Below are 17712 nucleotides of genomic sequence, written 5' to 3' on the forward strand. Positions count from 1 at the left end.
TTCCCTGAGGCCTTAGATCCCACAGCTCTTCCTTTGACTCTGAGCTTCAGCAGGATCTTCCCAGGTAAACGAGTCAATAAACCCCTTTGTTGCTTTGGCGAGCTTGGCTTGGCTTCCTGTGACTTGCCATAGAGTCTGATGAATACACTGAGGATCCTACTCACCTAACTGGTCTGGTCACAGCAACAAATAAGAATTGTCTAGGGTTTCTCAGATGAGAAAATATTTTCATGGTCATTATTTTATTCTACCCTCTTAACAGAGGAGGAAGAAAAATCACAAACCTAATTTTAAACATGTGGAAACCGAAGATCAGAGACATCAAGTGACATATCTCAGGTCACCCAGCTGAAAAGCTGCACAGCCAGGCCTCTGGCCCCCGGTTATGCGCTGTTTGCCTACTGGCCCCAACACTCACAACTGGCTTTGGGAGGAAAGGGTAACATGTGCTCCTGGACGGTTTGGTGGTAAGTCTGGGACCTCCCGTAAAGCCTCAGGTGTTTGCTAAGTAAACAAGTGGACAGATTGAAACAGGAAGACTTCCACAGCTGCCCAGGAGCTGAGCACAGGGGTCTCCGGTTATCTGCAAACTAGACGCAGAGATGAAGGGTAAGTGTTGGAGTAAGTCACAAAGTGAAAACCAGACACTTAGCAGTGGCCAGATGAAGAGGATGATACACAGCTTTGCCCCCCCTTCTTCTACCCCTTTCCTATTTCCTCCCAGTTCTCTGCCCCCTTTCTTTATAGATGAGACCAAATGGAAGACGATGAAGATCCTTTCCCTGTGAGCTGACTGACACCCCAGGCAGGCTTCCTAGAGCCACACAGCAACATCAGAACACACAGAAGATCAAGAAGACAGATTCTGACATTTGAGTTGTCCCCAACTCCTCCTCACTCCTCCTGCCACACGTACTCTCTCGGGCCTGTAATATTCTCTTCAGTGACTACTGTACTACAGCCACACTAATTTATTCAGTGTACTCCAACTGTCCATGTTTTCCCTCCCACATCCCTCTTTCTCTGCCTAGCAAACTCTTATTCATCCTTCAAAGCCCAACTTGAATGTTACGTCTTTTAAAACTGTCCTCCAGGGATTCTCTGGACTCTGAGCTTCCATGGTACTGGATAAACATCCCTCTGTAACACTTTTCACACTGTGCCATCTCCGGAGCTTTTGCTGCATTTGTGTTCTCACCAGATGATAGTTCCTGGAAAGCCTGTCTGTCCAAGGAAGCTTTGTCTCCCAGCCCTGGCCCAGCATCTGCACAATAGTAAGCGCTCAACAAGCGCTTGCTGAAATTTTGCAAACGAAGGCTGACCTCTCCTAGAACGAAGGCCTGAGACTCCAAGAGTGGCTGAGCACATTCAAGAAAAATTTATCGAAACTTTCTCTCATGTGATGACTGATGACTTGAAGGAATCATTCGTAATACGATCAGGCTAATAAAAGAGGCCCTTTTGGTAGAAGTGCTTAGAGAACCTCTAGTTATGAGTTCTTTTTGATAAATAGTGCAGAAAAAAGCCCTTTCCTATTTCTGTTCCGGTTGCTCCCTTGCAGTGCAGATGATGAAGAGCATTATTTTGATCTTTATTTCGTGGCAAATAGTGTAGAGGGAGATGGCCCCGAGTTCGCCTGTATTAGCTTAAGAGGGCTGCTACAGCAGGGGACCACAGGCTGAGAGGCTTAAACAAAACAAATTTATAGTCTCACAGTTCTAGAGGCTACAAGTTCAAGATCAAGGTGTGGGCAGGGTCATTTCTTCTGAGGGCTGTGAGGGCATCTGTTCTCTGCCTCTCCCCCGGCTTCTGGTGTTCCTTGGCCTATAGGATCATCACCCCAATCTCTGCTTTCATGTTCACATGGTGTTTTCCCTATGTGTGTGTCGGCCTTCAATTTCCTCCTTTTTGTGAGGACCCCAGTCATGTAAGATGCAGGCCTATCCTACTGACCTCATTTTCACTTGATTGCCTCTGTCAAGGCTCTTTCTTCAAATAAGACCACTTTCTGAGGTACAGGGGATTAATACTTCAGCATATGAATTTTGGAGGAATGTAATTCAACACATAACAGTGACTCTGAATTGACAGCTGAAATGAGTTCAGAACTTAGAATCCTGAAGCCAGGTAGACAGGAATAACAGAAGTAGAGATTTTCAGGGAAGTTCACTTCTCTTCCCTGAGTCCATCTCTCAGTGCCAATAAAGGCTTCATTATACTACTGGAGAGATTCAGAGGGAGAGATGCTAAGAACATTCCAGAAACCACAGGTGAATATTCACCTAACCTCCCTTGTTTCGGCTACTACCAGGGAAAATGCACCTGCAAGTGGTGGAGACAGACAGAAATAAAGTGAAAGAGAGACAGAATGACAGAAAATACATGTACTTCTAAGTAGAGGCAGATTTTCCATGATGCTAATAAAACTCAAGCTTCATGGCTTGTTAAAAAGGATCCTGTACTTAATTTCATCTTCTTTTTTGAAAGATGAACTCTCCCTCCAATGATATGAAATCTAGGCTCCTCAAAACCTAGATCTACTCTGCCTCTAACAAAAATACCTGGACTGTCTTTGGGGTTCAGAATGGGATGTAAGAAGTTCCCCTTCTCCTTCATATAGTTTGGAAGACAAAACTCACATGGAGTTGCCTCCCCAAAGTCCTGCCTAAGTAAAATGCATTGGCCACCGGACCCCCCAGAAAGCCAGTCATTCCTCCTGCCCCATTCACATGGAATGGACTTCATTCCTCTTCCCAGAGTGACTGGTAGCTTTAAAATCTTAGCAGAGCTTACTGGTCCCTAGAAACTTCTAGTCCTGAAACAGGGAGAGCCTAGGACAGATGCCCATTTGAGTGAGGGGGGCCAAGGGAAGTTCCAGAGAAACCACTCTACCAGCCATCTGAGGGATGGGCTGACCTGGGCTTGGTGGTAAGAGAGCAGGTGACCAGTTCATTTGACACCTCCCCCCCCCGCCCCCACAACCTCCTGCAGCAGGGGAGTGGAACTGCTAAGGGAGAGCACACTTAGCAATTTTCATTTCTTTGGGCTTTGCCCTGCTCTCCCTTAGTTTCTGGGTTTTTCCTTTCCATAATATTATTGCAGAGCTGGATGCTGGTGACACTGCTTTTGGCCAGTGCTGGCTCTTTATTTGCAGGTAATTAACTTGGCAGAGATGGTGGTATTTAATAGCTAAGGTTGACTGATCAAAATGTCAATGATCTCATTTCTCAAAAATGCTTTATGTGTGTTGTTTTTTTTTCTCCTAGGCCCACAGTGTCTATTTGAATTTCCCCTCTCTCTAAGACGAGATTTATTTGTACCATTCAGGCAGTAACTGGTATCTTCTATAATCTAATCTCTCTCACAAGTGCAATCCCAAGATTTGAAGAAACTGGGATTATGGGACGATCGGGATTAGTATATTTACTGGTCTGCCACTTGGGGATTGGTCAGAACTTCCGTGTGGCAAAGCCAACATTATCTCATTCTTAAGAGGGCCATGTGACAGGCTTGAAAAGGCCAGTCGTAACTTCAGATTTCTAAAAAATCAAGTAGACATTCAATGATTGCTTAGTGATTGGATGTTATAATGGCTAGAAAAACCTCACTTCAAATCAACCAGATATTTATGAAGTCCAATCAACTCTATAGGCATGGCCTAAGAAATAATTACCCCTGTTTTGCTGATGAAAGCTTTGAAGTATAAAAAGCAAGTGGCTTGCTCAACTTTATATTGACTTAGGCATATAAGCCACAGAACTTAAATAAAATCCTTGGTTGTGTATTTTTGATCTCAGGCTAAGAATGGGGACATGTTATAAAGAGGAACAGTAAAGGAGCTAGGGATGTTTAAAGAATGTGACCATGGCATGGCCTAGACTCACAGACACCAGAACTTCAAGGTTGTTCAGAATCCGTAGCAGTTCCAAAGACTCCGTGAAACTGTTACTTACATAGTAGCTGAAGTTCTAGATTCTTTAGTTCTCTGCCGTTGATCTGATTCACTACTCATCCAGTGTCTTTTTTAGGTAAGCCCGCCCACTTCTCTTTGAGCCCCTAATAGAAACTCACCTTCCCTGACCTCTTTCTTCCCCCACAGTTAAATTCCTTGCTTGTTTTATTTTAACTTTTTTAAAAAAGATTTATTTATTTATTTGAGAGAGAGAGAAAGAGAGCATGAGCAAGGGGAGAGGGAGAGGGAGAGGGAGAAGCAGACTCCCCACTGAGCAGGGAGCCCAATTCCCGGGCTCGATCCTGGGACCCTTGGGATCATGACCTGTCAAAGGCAGATGCTTAACCCACTGAGCCACCCAGGTACCCCTAAATTCTCCATTTGAATAGAGCTTTGTTACCAGTCATAGACAAGGCTCTGGAATACTTGGGTTCCTGGTTCAATCAGATATGGCTTTGGTATGAGTACAGTCATGTGTAACAGAAAATGACCAGCCCACTTAAGTAATAGTTAGAGGTCAGAGGTGGCGAGTCCCCTAGAAGGGGATGGCAGGGAGCAGGGATGCTGTGATTGACTGTCAGCTCTAAATAGCACACTGACATAACCCAAACCATTTCCCTATTTCCTTATTTCGTCTATGCCAAGCACATAGCAAAGGAACTGATTTAATATCTCCTCTGGCTTCTTTAAGGGAAGGGCAACTGAAGATGGTTGGTGGTTGTGTCAGTTTGTGGGATTTATCTACAAAGCCATGGGAGAGCTCAGACTCCAAAGGAGGAAAGAAAGAAGAAAGTGAAGGAAAAAATAGTTATCAATTAGAGGGCTGATACTTATTTTGGCAGTGACATTATATAGTTAATGACTAGCTATAGGTCCCCAGGACACCTGATTATTCACCATGAGGCCTCCAGCAAGATGGTTCATGGCTCGGAGCCTGGCTGGCTTCTATAAAGCAGGAGATGATAATAGCATATGCCACCTCCCTGCCTCTCCTGAGGTGTCTGAGGACAAGTTAACATTTGCACTGAGCTTTGAAACTCTGGGATGAAAGGTGTGAACAGACTACAAAGAGGCATTGTACTGGTGATTTACATTTGGTCCTCAGACATTTCAGGCCCTTGTCTGAGGCTGGGTCTGGCAGCGAAGGGGAGGGAGGAGGAGGCAGGGGCAGGGGAAGGGACCGAGGCGCTAAATGTCACACCCCTGGAACAAGGATCTGTGGGCTGCCACCTTGGGGGAAATCCAACAGAAGAGAAGGTGCCTCCACCAGGGAATTTACTCTAATACACTGAAGGGTGTGGGAGCTGTGGTTTGTCTGGTTTCGGTAAAAAAAGTTCTCAAAGCAGAAAGACTGGACCTAGTACAGCATCTCCCTGGAGTCCTGGTAGAGATGGCAGCCCCAGTCCTGCCATGCAACTCCTAACTTCTGCTAATCCTGCTCCTACTTGCAGTGACTGTCCCTAGGCAGAGGCTGGGTGACATAGGCTCCAGTCAGCCGGTTTCATAAGGCCTCAGCCCTGAAACAATCACCGAGTGCCTCCTGCACCACCTCCTTCCCTCGGTCCCTTTGATATTTAATTTCCTCTTTGAGGCTGTCCTCAATGGCCATTTCTGTTTATTCCACCTACCATGAAATGGTACTCTGTGTGATAGGCTGTTAGGAGGTGGTGGCCCAGTGTGTGGTTTGCTCTTGGCTCTGGAACCTGCCTGGGCACGTCCCTAGGAGCTGGCTATTCCCAGGCCCGCAAATAACCCTGCTTTCTTCATTTCACCCTAACCTGGCTCTGAATGGGGACCCCATGACCTTTGTTTACTCAACTTCCTCACACCCATCCATCAAACCTTGATCACTTAGAATGCTTGGTGAATTCACTGGTTATGAGGGACATTAAGAGTTAAGAAGGGATAGGTTTTCATCTAGATGTCCCCTTCCCTTACACCTGCTATGCTAAAGAAGTGTGTTCTCCACCTCTGAGACTGAATTTTCTTACTTGTTAAAATGAGATAATGACATCTATCCTACCTATTCACAGGAGCATTTTGAGAATCAGGTGGTTTAAAGTATACGAAAGCATGTGATAAATTAAAGAGAAGGGAAATTAGCTCACTATATTGGAGTTTTACAATGCTTCTACTTAAGCCACTGAGCAGCAGCCAGGTCCAAATGCACTACTCTGAACTCTTTGCATATGGAGAGGCGTGTGGGAAGGGCATTGGGCTCTGTTGACATCAAGGACTCTTAAGCTCATGAGCCTGACTTTGGTGTGGATTACATTTGATTCCCCAGTGACAGTTCTGGGGTCTTCCACCAGGGTATGTAGTAGGGGGGCAAGTGATTGAGGCTGTCTTCTAAGGTCAATGGGAAACCATTGGAAGGATTAAAATGGAAGAGTACCCTGATGAATTTTAATATTAAAGCCATTCTCGGGCTGTTATGTGGAAAATGGAATGTAGGTATTTGTAGTGCAGCTGTTATTGTTCAGCTGACAAGCCTCTGAGTCCCCATTTTATTTGGGGAATTCCACCACTAACTGGTCTTGGTGGGAGACTTCCCCCACCCCCCACCCCTCTAGATGTTGAACATGCCAGATACTCCCTCTGCCAGTTCTGAACGCTAAGGAATGGGCATGGGTGCTCCACCAGGGACTCCAAATCTAGTTCTAGGCAAAGACCTGCGACAAGACAGATTTATTCCAGCAGTGGCAGAGATGGCCAGCCCAGGGGCCAGTGGAATCCCTAGTGCCAAAGGGGGCCCATGCTGGAGAAGGTGGAGATCCCGCAGGGAGAGCATAACATTCTGACCAAGCCCATCCTGTACCAGGATGTTACTGCAGTGCTTTCTCAGCCTCTCTGGGCTCCTGCTGGTTTCTCAGGTGCATTCTACTGCCTTCTCATGGATTCTGTGAACTTCCCAAGAGATTGCCAACAATCCACTTCCTGCTTAACTAGAGTAAGTATGTGTTGTTTTCGTGCAATCCAGAGCAGCGACATGTTTAGAGGGAAGGGGAGAATAAAGAGGCTTATCCAGTCAACCAGCGAGAAATGACAGTGGCATGAACTGAGCGTGGTGGTGCAGGTGGGAAAAAGTGAGTGCAATGGATTTTGGGTGCTGTTGAAGGAAGAGTCATCAGAATTTCCTAGTAGTTTGTGTCTAGGGAGGAGCAAAGCAGAATTAAGGAAAGCTTGATGTTTGCCTTGGAAATGTTTAAGCATGTTTGTATAAGCCCAGAAAAAGTCTGGAAGGAAAGGCACTAAACCTTTATCAGGGCTTGTGTTTGGGAGGTCCCTGGACCTATAGTAGGAACAGAGGCTTTACCTCATATTTTACACATAAACACATGATTTATTTTATACTTACTTCATATTTTACATTAACAAATGATAGCACTTGGGTGCTTTTTTTTATTTGTTCCATAGTTTGTAAGTAAGACATAAAAAATATTTTTGAGAGAAATCTTAGGAAAATTTAGGCAGTGTTAAAGGCAAAATTAGATTAATGAAGAATGTTTAGGTCTCTCAAAAAGCTGAGGGGAAAAATAAAACTTTCTTGGCTAACTAAAAGAAATGCTACTATTTGAAAGGGAAAGCAAGAGATGAGGACCAGAGGAAGATTTTCGTAGGAAGTCATCAATCATTTTATCCCAGAGCAGAAGGTTTCACAACCAAGGGGCAGAGTACCATGTTTCCTTAAATAGCATTAATTATGTATTTAGGAAGTGAAGCTGTGCTGAATCCAAAGCTATCTAGATTTGAGACCAGATAGTTAGCAGTTAGTAGGAGTTTACCTACATCAGAGATGAGACATTCCTGAGAGAGTTTGTCAGAAAGCTGTCTAATCTTATCTACCCTCCCACTCCCCCAAGTCAGGGCTTGGGAAGGGGCGGTGAGGGATTGAGGGCTGGGCTGTGGCCAGCAAGGTGGGAGCACCACTTACCAAAAGTCAGAAAAGCCAGGCCAGGTTGTTTGTCACTCAAGGCTGAGTTGAAATCACATATCAGTCTGTAGGCCAATTTGTTCATTTCAAATCCCGAAGAGTGAACCCAAAGCAGAGCCCAATCCAAATGGGGAACTGGCCAAATAGCTAAGGTAGGCACAAGTGGTAAGGCGGGAGAGCCACTGCTTTGAGGCCCCTGGCGCAAACCTGGAGTTATGGCATTCAATCATGGGTAGAAGTGTGTCTTGGATGGTGAAGAGTTCCTGAGAGGAATTGATGTGCTTTCAAGGTCCCAGGGAGTCGCCTGAAACTCAGAGGCCTGTATCTGAGGGAAACGGGGACATAAATCAGATTTTATTTTAGATTCATCATTTATTTTAGATTCATTGATCTGTCTATCCACTCATCTGTTTAGCAGTTTCAGATTATAAATAAACTCTAACATATTATTAATTCAAATGAACTTTGGGGGAAATATATGCAAAGAAAAGCATTTTTATGAATTTCAAATTGGGTATAGGGACTGAAAATGAGGTTAAGCAAATATTATCAACTATAGTTTCTTTGAGGATCAACTTTGAAGAAAAAGATATTAATTTTGTAAGTAGTATAAAAATGTTTACATATAAATGGGTACTGCTGTGGTTCTTCAAATATGTGTCTCTTCACTTAGGTTACACAAAATTGGACTGGAATTTTGTTTATCATTCTCATTACTTGGCAAACCTTTTCTTCACAGATATCCTAAAGCTAACCTTCATCCCAATGTCTATTAGCATATATAGAAAAGATTTCCTTTTCACGAGACTTGTTTGTTAAGTCGATCCTTTTAATAAAAAAGGTATCGCATCTGCAAGAAAAATATATTTATACCAGTGTACATAAAAACTCATAATTTAAGTTGTCTGAAGTTTTGAGTTATTTCAATTTGCTTCCACCAGGATGGGTACATAAGAGTTAACAAGTTCTAGAAGTCTCGAGAATAAAACTATAAAGTTGAAAACATGACAATACAGTCACTAGGCCTGACTCCAGAAGTTTCATTTGTGTTAGGGAGGGCAGCGGTGATGGGAATCCTGTTCAGAAGAGCATCTAAGTTTCAGAGTTTCCCCGAAATAAAGATACCATTATTCAGTTGGAGGCTTATCCCCAGGGGCTCAAGTTCACCCCCAATGATTAATTACAATCCCATTCGTCTGGTGGTAACGCACCTCCAAGGAGTCCGACTCCTCTCAGCCCCAGCTCTGAAGACATTCTTCATATTCAAGCACAGGACTGTGATTATCGACCACAAAAATAATAGTGGCTCAGGAGGCCTGCCAGAGGCAGCTCTCTACTCCTTGCTTGGCATCATTTCTCTGACCGTTTTATCTCTCACACACTTCCCCATGTGCTGTTTCTCTGTAGGCTGTAAACACACACACACACACACACACACACACACACACACACACACACACGCAGATTCACCTAAACCCGAGAGCTTAGCAGAAAACAAGTCCCTGCTTGCTTGCTAGGAGTTAGGAAGGCCAGCCCAGGGAAGAGGGCAGGAGAGAAGCCTCCGGTGGCTGCTCGCCACACTTTCTGTTTCCTCCCCTGCCAGATGGTTTCCAACCCCCTTTTAGTTCCAGAACAGCCTAAAGCCCAGAGCGGGCAGCCTGCCTACCCGGAGTGACATCTGTGTTTCTAGGAAGGCCCTCTTCAGCTCCCAGACACACCCAACCCTTCTAGCTCAGGTCTAAAAACCTGGGCTGGGGAGCAGTGCCTTTAGCAGAGGTGATAAGCCTCTGGAAAAAGCAAATCCATCCCCCATCCTTGGGTGGGGGAGAAGGGGAGGGAGACACTGCAACTCACCTAGCCTTGGTGCTTGGGAGGGGAGTGAGTGTCTGAACCTGGGAAAGTACCGGCTCCCTTGGATTCTATGGAAGGAGGAAGTTCTGCTCAGTACAGGGTCACTAGGAATTCCTGTGGTGACTGTTGAAATGAATTGAGGTCCTCAGGAGATGGCCGATGTGGGAGACATCCGAGCCCGGTCTCCTCCCAAGCCTCCCATGGTGGCTCTGATCTGTCTTCCTGGCATAGGATTCTTTCTAGAGGGTCTTCTCACAGAATAGTGGGCAGACACTGCCTGTCATCCCTGTATTCTCAGGCTCAGTAGGCCTAATGGACTGTTTGCAGAATGAATGAAGGAAGGAATGAAGGAATGACTGGCGTGTTGGATGAGACCTCCCCATAGCGAGCACCACTTTCTACAAGTTCCCAGTGTGCTTCTCGAGGCTGGCCACCTGGAGCAGTGACCAGGGGCTTCTGAATGTGCTTTGGCACAATAGGCCCCGGGGCTCCTCACATCCCTCCGGGGGCTGTGCCAGGGCAGCTGCTTTCCCACCCTGCTCACTCCCGGTTGAGGCTCTGCTTTTTTTTTTTCCAAACCTTTCCACCTGGCCCAGAGCCAGGGAGGCTTCGAAGTCACACTCAGAATTTCCATGACAGTAAAGAGACCAAATGCAACCCTTCGCAGCCCCTGAAAGAACTCTCCTCCAGTCCCGCCGTGTCTGGCAGCATTTTGTTCGCCCCATTTTGATACAGGCCTGTGGAAGGTCAATGACTCCTTTAAAAAGAAGGGAAACATGGACAAGTGCCCAGTTCTAACCTGCTGACAGTGCAGTTCTGTGCGGCAGCCCACAGTTCCCTGCTGAAGCCTTCACAGTGATTTCTCACAAAGGTCTGCAATCTATTATGCTACAGTTGACTGCTGCATTCAAATGTAAAAACAGATCCTTGGATCAACACCCTCTAAAAAGCCAAGAAAAATGTGGTAGTGTTCTTTCCTGGCTCTAGCCGAGAGCTCTCCGAGGGAGGAATCCTGGAGAGCCCAGAGCAGCAGCCGCAGCCGGGTACCTGTGTGGCTATCCTGGTAACCCCATCGGTTCCAAATCCCAGCGAGACATGGGGGTTCCAGGTATTGGGCAGGGGGCAGAGATGCCCAAGGGACCTGTAGTCACCAGATTCTTTTCACAGATTCAGATTGTGGGGGAGATGGGGCTGGGTTTTTCATGTCATCCAGCTCCCCGCTTTCACTCTGGACTAAACCATTCTGGAAGATGGCACTTTAAAACCTCTGTGCAAAACATCCTCCCCCGCCCCCCGCCCCTGGGCTAAAATACAGCTGCTTTCTTAAAATAAAACAACAAGCTGGCTGCCCAGAGGTCCTGGCCAAGCCCAAACAAAAACAAAATTTCCTTCTTAAGACATCGCTTGCCATCGGTGCATAAAATCCACACTGGAGAAAATGTGAAGTAGGATCAGTGGGGATACCTGAAGGTTTGGATGAAAAGACACCCTTGTCTTCCTGCCTGCCAGCTTGTCATCCTTCTCCCTTCTCCCCCACCCACCCCACCCATACCCTCCAGCAGCTGGGGGCAGCCAGGAGTGCGAAGTGTCAGAAATAGTTGGAGCACCAGTTTTCGTCTGTTTTGCCGGGCTCTCCCCACTGCTGGTTGCACTGGCTTCAGCGGAGCGGGCTCATCCCGCCCCCAGAAGGCGAACAGATCGCTTGTTCACACTCTGTCTGCTTCGTTTGTTCACCTATTGCCAATTACCTTGCTGAGATCATTGTTTTTCTCTTCTGTATTTTTAGCTCAGAAGGAACCTCCTCGCGAGATGACTATCTCAGACCCCGTCTTTGCTTCCCAGACTGTGGCGAGCCTTGTTTTGGCAGAGTGAGTGGAAGTGACTTTCCCTGTGCAAAGAGGAGCTTTACTGTGCCCGCTCTGGCCTGCGCACGTGGAGACCTTGCTTTGGGGGTGGGAACGACGTGTCTATGTGGATAAGCACACGTAGCATATACACCCATGCACACCCATGCACAGCCATGCACACCCTTCTCCTTGGTTTCGTTCGGATCTCAGTGGAGTCCACGTTCAGTATCGAATCCTGTTCTTGGTCTGAAATTTGGATTCCTTCGCCGACTTGTCCATGGACGGTGGTCACGTGTCGGTGCCTGGTGCGGTACCTGGCACGTGGCAGGCATGCAGTGTGCACGGAATGGATGAAGAGACCAATGGCGCGTGGGTTCCAGATTGCTATTCAGGCTGGGAGAAAATCAGACAGGGGAAGAAATGCCACTGACATGCTGCTTTCTGCTCCGCCGGCTGACATTGACTTTGGGGAGCTCAGGGCACCGGCAGCTTCTGTCTCCCGTGGGCTGTGCCTCCTCCAGGGCTGCATCAGGCTGCGTCCTTCTGGCCATTCAGGTTAAACTCAACGGTCTCCTCTGAGACTGCCTTCCTGACTACCATGTCCAAAGAAGCCGTCCTTGCATCATTCCATCACTTTCCCCCACCTTCCCCTGCTCAGTTGTTTTTATAGTGTGCTCCCCCATCTGAAATGTTTTTCCCTTTCGGTTTGCCTGTTTATTGTCTGCATTTCCTTCTTAAAAATAAGCTATGGTCTCCATAGCAATTAGATGGGTGTCCAGCACAGGGAGGTTATCCAATAAATGGCTAAGTGAATGAATCCTCCTTTGCATGGTCATAGAACCCTGCAGGGAGCAATTAATGGGAGGTGGGTCAGAAATGAATAGCTCAGCTTCTCTCCTCAATCCCTCCTTTCCCTTCATCTGCTTCCCTGGCTGGGCCCCGAGTGCCTCACACCATCCATCCTCAAGTGTCCGGTTTTCCTGTCTGAGCACCTGGCACACATCACCGATGCCCTTGCTTCCTGGTGCCCACGGCTCATTCCTGATGATGTGGGCTTCGAGCTGTGTGGCTCTGACACGTGGACGCCATGGCCCCCACCAGTGCTGCTACCAGCAGTCTCTTCCGCGCCCGGCCCTGCCGGCCGCCTTGAAGCTGTCTGCCCTTGCCACCCTGCACAGCGGGCATCCGTGGAGATGGAGCCCTCACACACCCACGGGGGCCGCAGCCTCTGGGTTGAATAGTTTACAGCGAACCACCCCCTGCCCATCTGCCTCTGATGCTGCTCTCTGGCTCATGCCTCCTCTTCCTGCCATCTGTCGCCTTGTCCTGTTTTCCCACTGCAGGTCCTACAAAGGCCTTCAGCTTTGACCTTTCACTTCTCTCCTGGATCACAGTTAGGACTGTCTCCCTCTGGCCACCGTGTGGTGACCTGGCCCAGGCTAAATGGCCAGAGCCTTCCAGTCTGGACCCAGTGTAGGAGTTTGCTTGGGCTGCCATAACAAGATACCACCCACTGGGCGGCTTCAACAACAGCAAGGTATTTCTCACAGTGCTGGAGGCTGGAAAGTCCAAGATCATGGTGCTACCCAGGCAGGTTTTGTTTTGAGCCTTCTTCTCCTGGCTTGTAGGGGGCTGCTGTCTCACTGTGTTTTCACACAATGGGAGAAGAGAGGGACAAAGACAGAGACAGAGAGAATGTGTGTGTGTTGTGTGTGTGTGATAGAAACGGAGACAGAGACTGAGCTCTCTGATGTCTCTTCACACTAATCCTAGCAGATCAGGGCCCCACCCTTTCAACGTCATTTGACCTTAATTACTTCCTCTCTCCAAACACAGAGCTACTGGTGGTTTGGGCTGCAAGAGAAGAATTTGGAGGGGACACATACATTCAGTCCCTGATAGTCAATAAGCTGATTTTAGGAGTGAAGGTACTAAGGTTTAGAGGCATTAAATTATACAAGTAGTAAATGGCAGACTGGGGATTTAAACTCAGGCCTGTCTGGCTCCAGAGCTAGCCTAATCATTATCCTAACCATACTGTCTTTCTATGCTATGCCTTTACTTCTGTGTCTTCTTTGCTTGGTAGCTCCTCTACTTGCTCTGCAGTCAGTCCTGAATTCAAATCTCCACTATGGAACTCTGGCTGTATAATCTTGGGTGGATAATTCCCCCCTAGTCCAGGAGGTAGCATGGTAAATTGAAGGGTGAATTTGGCCTTTCCCTCTGCCCAGGCCTGGTCTCCCCTACAAGGCTCCCAGTAATGACAATTGCCACTATTCCTTTTACTCTAAAAATGTGAGGACTTCTTGCTGTATGTCAGACACCATGATAATATATGTAAAGTTATATATTATTTCTACTTAGCTTTGACAACCTTGTAAGGTAGATGTTGATAACAGAGTTACATAGAAGTGAAACAAACTGGTGAAGGTCATCAGCTAGAAAGTGGCCTCATTAGAGATAAATGCACATCTGCCTAATTCTAAAGTCTGCTCTCTTTCCCCAACATACTTTAAGTTTTGGGGTGAGCTGATAGAATTGTGTCCCACCATTCTTCTCTACAACTGACTTCCCAGCTAGCACACAGTCAGTACAATAGCAAAGGCAACCTGAAATGTATTTAAGGATTTAAGGGAAAATTAAATTTTATTCTTCCTAAGAAATAGGAAGACCCCCAGTGGTCTAGCTTTGAGTGGTAAGACCCTGGCATAGGCAAGACTTGTTTTATCATGTCATTGTGCATGAGGTCAGATGCCAGAAGAGGTCGAAGAAGAAGATTGTGTTTTATCCTTTCTTGTGGTGTGGCTTTCTGTGTAATCACTCAGGTTAAGCCCACTGTTCGTCTGATGCTGGTGCCATGTCATCACCATTCTTTCTGATTGCTCTTCATGAGTTTTACGTTGTGGGATGAGAAGGTGAAATTTTTTTTTTAATATTTATTTATTTACTTAGAGAGTGCACATGAACAGGAGGCACAGAGGGAGAGAGAGAGAATCTCAAGCAGACTCCCCATTGAGTGCAGAGTTCTCTGTGGGGCTCGATCTCACAACCCTGAGATCATGACCAGAGCCAAAATCAAGAGTCAGACATTTAACCGTCTGAGTCACCCAGGTGCCCCAAGGTGAAATTCTATTCCCGGTGAACCACACCAAATCCTGCAGATCTCTATTGGATCATCTCAGAGTACAGGGAACTAATGGCCACTGCCAGCCTCCTGGGAACACTGAGAGTCATCTTAAATGATGTGTGGGCAGGAGAGGCAATTTGTGGCACCGCATGTCCTTCTCTTGCTCTTTCGGCATTTCTCTCTGCGAGGACCTTGATGTGCTACATGCACAGCAGAGGGCTGGACTTGGGTGCTCGCATAAGCTTCTGGAATCCCTGCTTCACCAAAAAGAGGCTGAATGTTCCTAAGTATTTTTCCAAAGAGAACGACAGCAAGGAAGAACTGTGTGATGTTGACCATGCCCCAATTCTCATTTGTTTTGCATTATTTTTCATTTATGAATTGAGAGCTTCATGCCTCTCATTGCAAATGGTCTTTTGACTTTGGGAAATGTTATTTTTCATATTCTGAGGGTGAAAGGAGACTTTTCAGCCAGAGGAGGGGCATCCCTTCCTATTAGAATTGTCTAGAAAGCATCTTCAAATTAGTGTGTATCTTCCCCTTTCTTTTAGAGGGAGCACTTACTCAGCTGAGAATCACTGCATCCACAACAAACCAATATTGTATGTAGGAATGTTTGGGACAGCCACTAGATGCACTGAGGTGGGAAGAAAATTGAAATATAGCAGAAGGGAGAGAAAACTGAAAATGAAGTAATCAGAGAGGGAGACAAACTATGAGAGATTCTTAACTTTAGGGAACAAGCTGAGGGTTACTGGAGGGGAGGCGGGTGAGGGTGATCGGCATTAAGGAGGGCACGTAATGTGATGAGCACTGGGTGTTTTATGCTACCGATGAATTATTGAGTTCTAAGTTTGAAACTAATGCTTATCTCGGCTAATTGAATTTAAATTTTAAAAATTGAAATATGTCCATCTAAGTTTTGATTCCTTGGGGATAACATGGCCCCTAAGGCTGCAATTCAGTTGTTATTAAATAAATACTTGTTATAGGGCGCCTGGGTGGCTCACTCGGTTAAGTGTCTGCCTTCAGCTCAGGTCATGATCTCGGGGTCTTGGGATTGAACCCTACATGGGGCTCCCTGCTCAACGGGGAGTCTGCTTCTCTCTCTCTCCCTCTGCCTCTGCCCCCCACTTATGCTCTCTCTCTTTCTCTCTCTCTCTCCCAGATAAATAAAATCTTCAATAAATAAAGAAATGAATATTTGTTAAATATGTGGAGACCAAGAAATGTTTTCTTCTGGGTAAGTCTCCTACATCTCATTGCATACTCCAGTAAGTCCCCATGGACTGAGTTTTGGTACTATGGTTGGCAGATGGACATAAAAGCCAATAAATGTTATTCAAGACAGACTTGACAAGACTCCAATCCAAGGAGCCTTCCTCTGGGGCTTGGGTGACAAAGTATAGCCCAATGCTGGTCATGGAGCTCAGTGTGACACCTGGCACAGTGGTGGCTGTGGGAGCCTCCAGACACGACACCTTGGCATGATCCGGGATGCTCAAGATGGGCAGGAGTAGGGGTAAGCTTCCCTGAGTCTTTGTGGATAGTCACATGGACAAGAGGGAACATCGGCAAGAGAGGAGGAGTACTGTGGGCATGGAGACTGGCAGGCTGGTTGCGGGCATATGAGGTATCTTAGTGGAGAAGTTCCGAAATCAGGAGGGCAAGTGGAGTGGGTTGTCACTGTCATGCAGGTGAATGTTATCAAAGCAGCAGATACTTTGGTTATATAAATATGTCACACCGAGTGACATTTAATGGCTAGGGTTCCAATCCAGAAATGTTTGAGATAAGTGTCTTATGCTTTGAACCCTACCAACCCTTGTACCAACAGGGGCCAGCATTGCTAATGACCTCACTTGACACTTTGACGTCTGAGTAGTTAGTCAAGGCACTGAGCTACTTCTGCCATGAGGCTTCCAGATTATTTCTTCCAGCCAGCTTTATCAAAAGGCTCATCTTAGTTCCCCCTCTTAGACATTTCCTTTCAAGAATCACCGGCCCTTGTAAGATGTCTTCTGTGCTCAGTGGCTTCACTTTGCCTTTGCTTTGCTTTGCTTTTCCTTTGTTCAGCCTTCCCACCCAAGCCACATTTCCATCCCAGGGTTGGGCATATTTCAACCTGTTGAGACAGGAAGGAGGGGAGGGAGAAGGAGCTTTGCCACCAGCTCACATTCTGACAAAAAAGGCAAGTCATAACCTCTCTAGGCTTCCTTCCATGTTCTAATCTGTACCTTGAGGATCTGAATGCTGAGGTACTGCGCGGAGGTTTCATGAGGAAATGCCATTAAAATGCCAGTAAAACCATTTTGAGATGTGGGGTGCTGTGCCCAGACCCCACACTCCAGGTCACCTCTCTGTCATGCAGATCACATCCTCCAGTTGGGTGGTTGGGTACGCAGAGCTGGAGCGCCCAGAGGAGGGGGAAGGAGGTTCCACCACAGATGGCAGCAGGCAGCAGGTTTAGAAAGGATGCAGATTTCATGAAGGTCACTGTGACGTTCTGACTGGCAAGACAAATGTTAAGGATCAAGCATCTAAATCAAGCACCACGTGTAGAGTTCCAAAGGAGAAAGAATGTGGGCTTTCCATTCAGCAAGAACGAGGTTTAAGCTGCGGTTCAAACGCTAGCTTTGGGCAGGTGAACTTGTCTGAGTCTCAGTCTCCTCGCTGGTGAAGCAGGGAGAGGCAGACTCCATCCCAAAGTGCTATCACGTCTAAAACAATAGGTACATAGTTGCAAATCAATTGCTTTTTGTTCTGTGGGCCTTGTCCCTTGTTCTCTTTGTGGTTTATTCTGAATTTGTTTGAAATAATCAAAGAATGAAACATCACATAAAGAAATTGAACCTTGACAATATGCAGACCACTGTGTTTGAGTGAGTGGAGAAGCAATGGGGGAAAAACATCGTGCCTGACCTTAAGCAACCTCGGTGCTAGCGTTCTGGGATACCACCGGAGAACCTGGAAGCATGCTCTACTGCTTACACCATCGCCA

General features: G+C 46.6%; 1 protein-coding gene and 1 long non-coding RNA gene across 8 annotated transcripts in view; both read left to right on the plus strand.

The window, feature by feature from the left end:
* LOC144295094 (uncharacterized) overlaps window positions 1-17712 on the plus strand; it is a 63767-nt gene that overhangs the window by 34567 nt on the left and 11488 nt on the right. Inside the window, exon 3 of one of the 7 annotated variants that reach the window (XR_013362493.1) lies at window positions 725-1564. The exons of 3 other annotated variants lie outside the window; for them this stretch is intronic. The gene's annotated coding sequence lies outside the window, so the exon portion shown is untranslated. Of the gene's footprint in view, window positions 1-724; window positions 1565-17712 lie in introns of those variants that run through there. 3 more of the 7 variants (XR_013362494.1, XR_013362497.1, XR_013362498.1) reach the window with 3 other exon arrangements.
* The window catches only part of LOC144295095 (uncharacterized), a 64029-nt gene continuing 50174 nt past the window's right edge, over window positions 3858-17712 (plus strand). The window contains exons 1-2 of the long non-coding RNA XR_013362503.1: window positions 3858-4028; window positions 15880-15954. This is a non-coding gene — a long non-coding RNA (uncharacterized LOC144295095). The remainder of the gene's footprint in view (window positions 4029-15879; window positions 15955-17712) is intronic.

Source organism: Canis aureus, chromosome 23 (genome assembly GCF_053574225.1).
Source record: "Canis aureus isolate CA01 chromosome 23, VMU_Caureus_v.1.0, whole genome shotgun sequence".
In the NCBI taxonomy this organism is placed as follows: domain Eukaryota; kingdom Metazoa; phylum Chordata; class Mammalia; order Carnivora; family Canidae; genus Canis; species Canis aureus.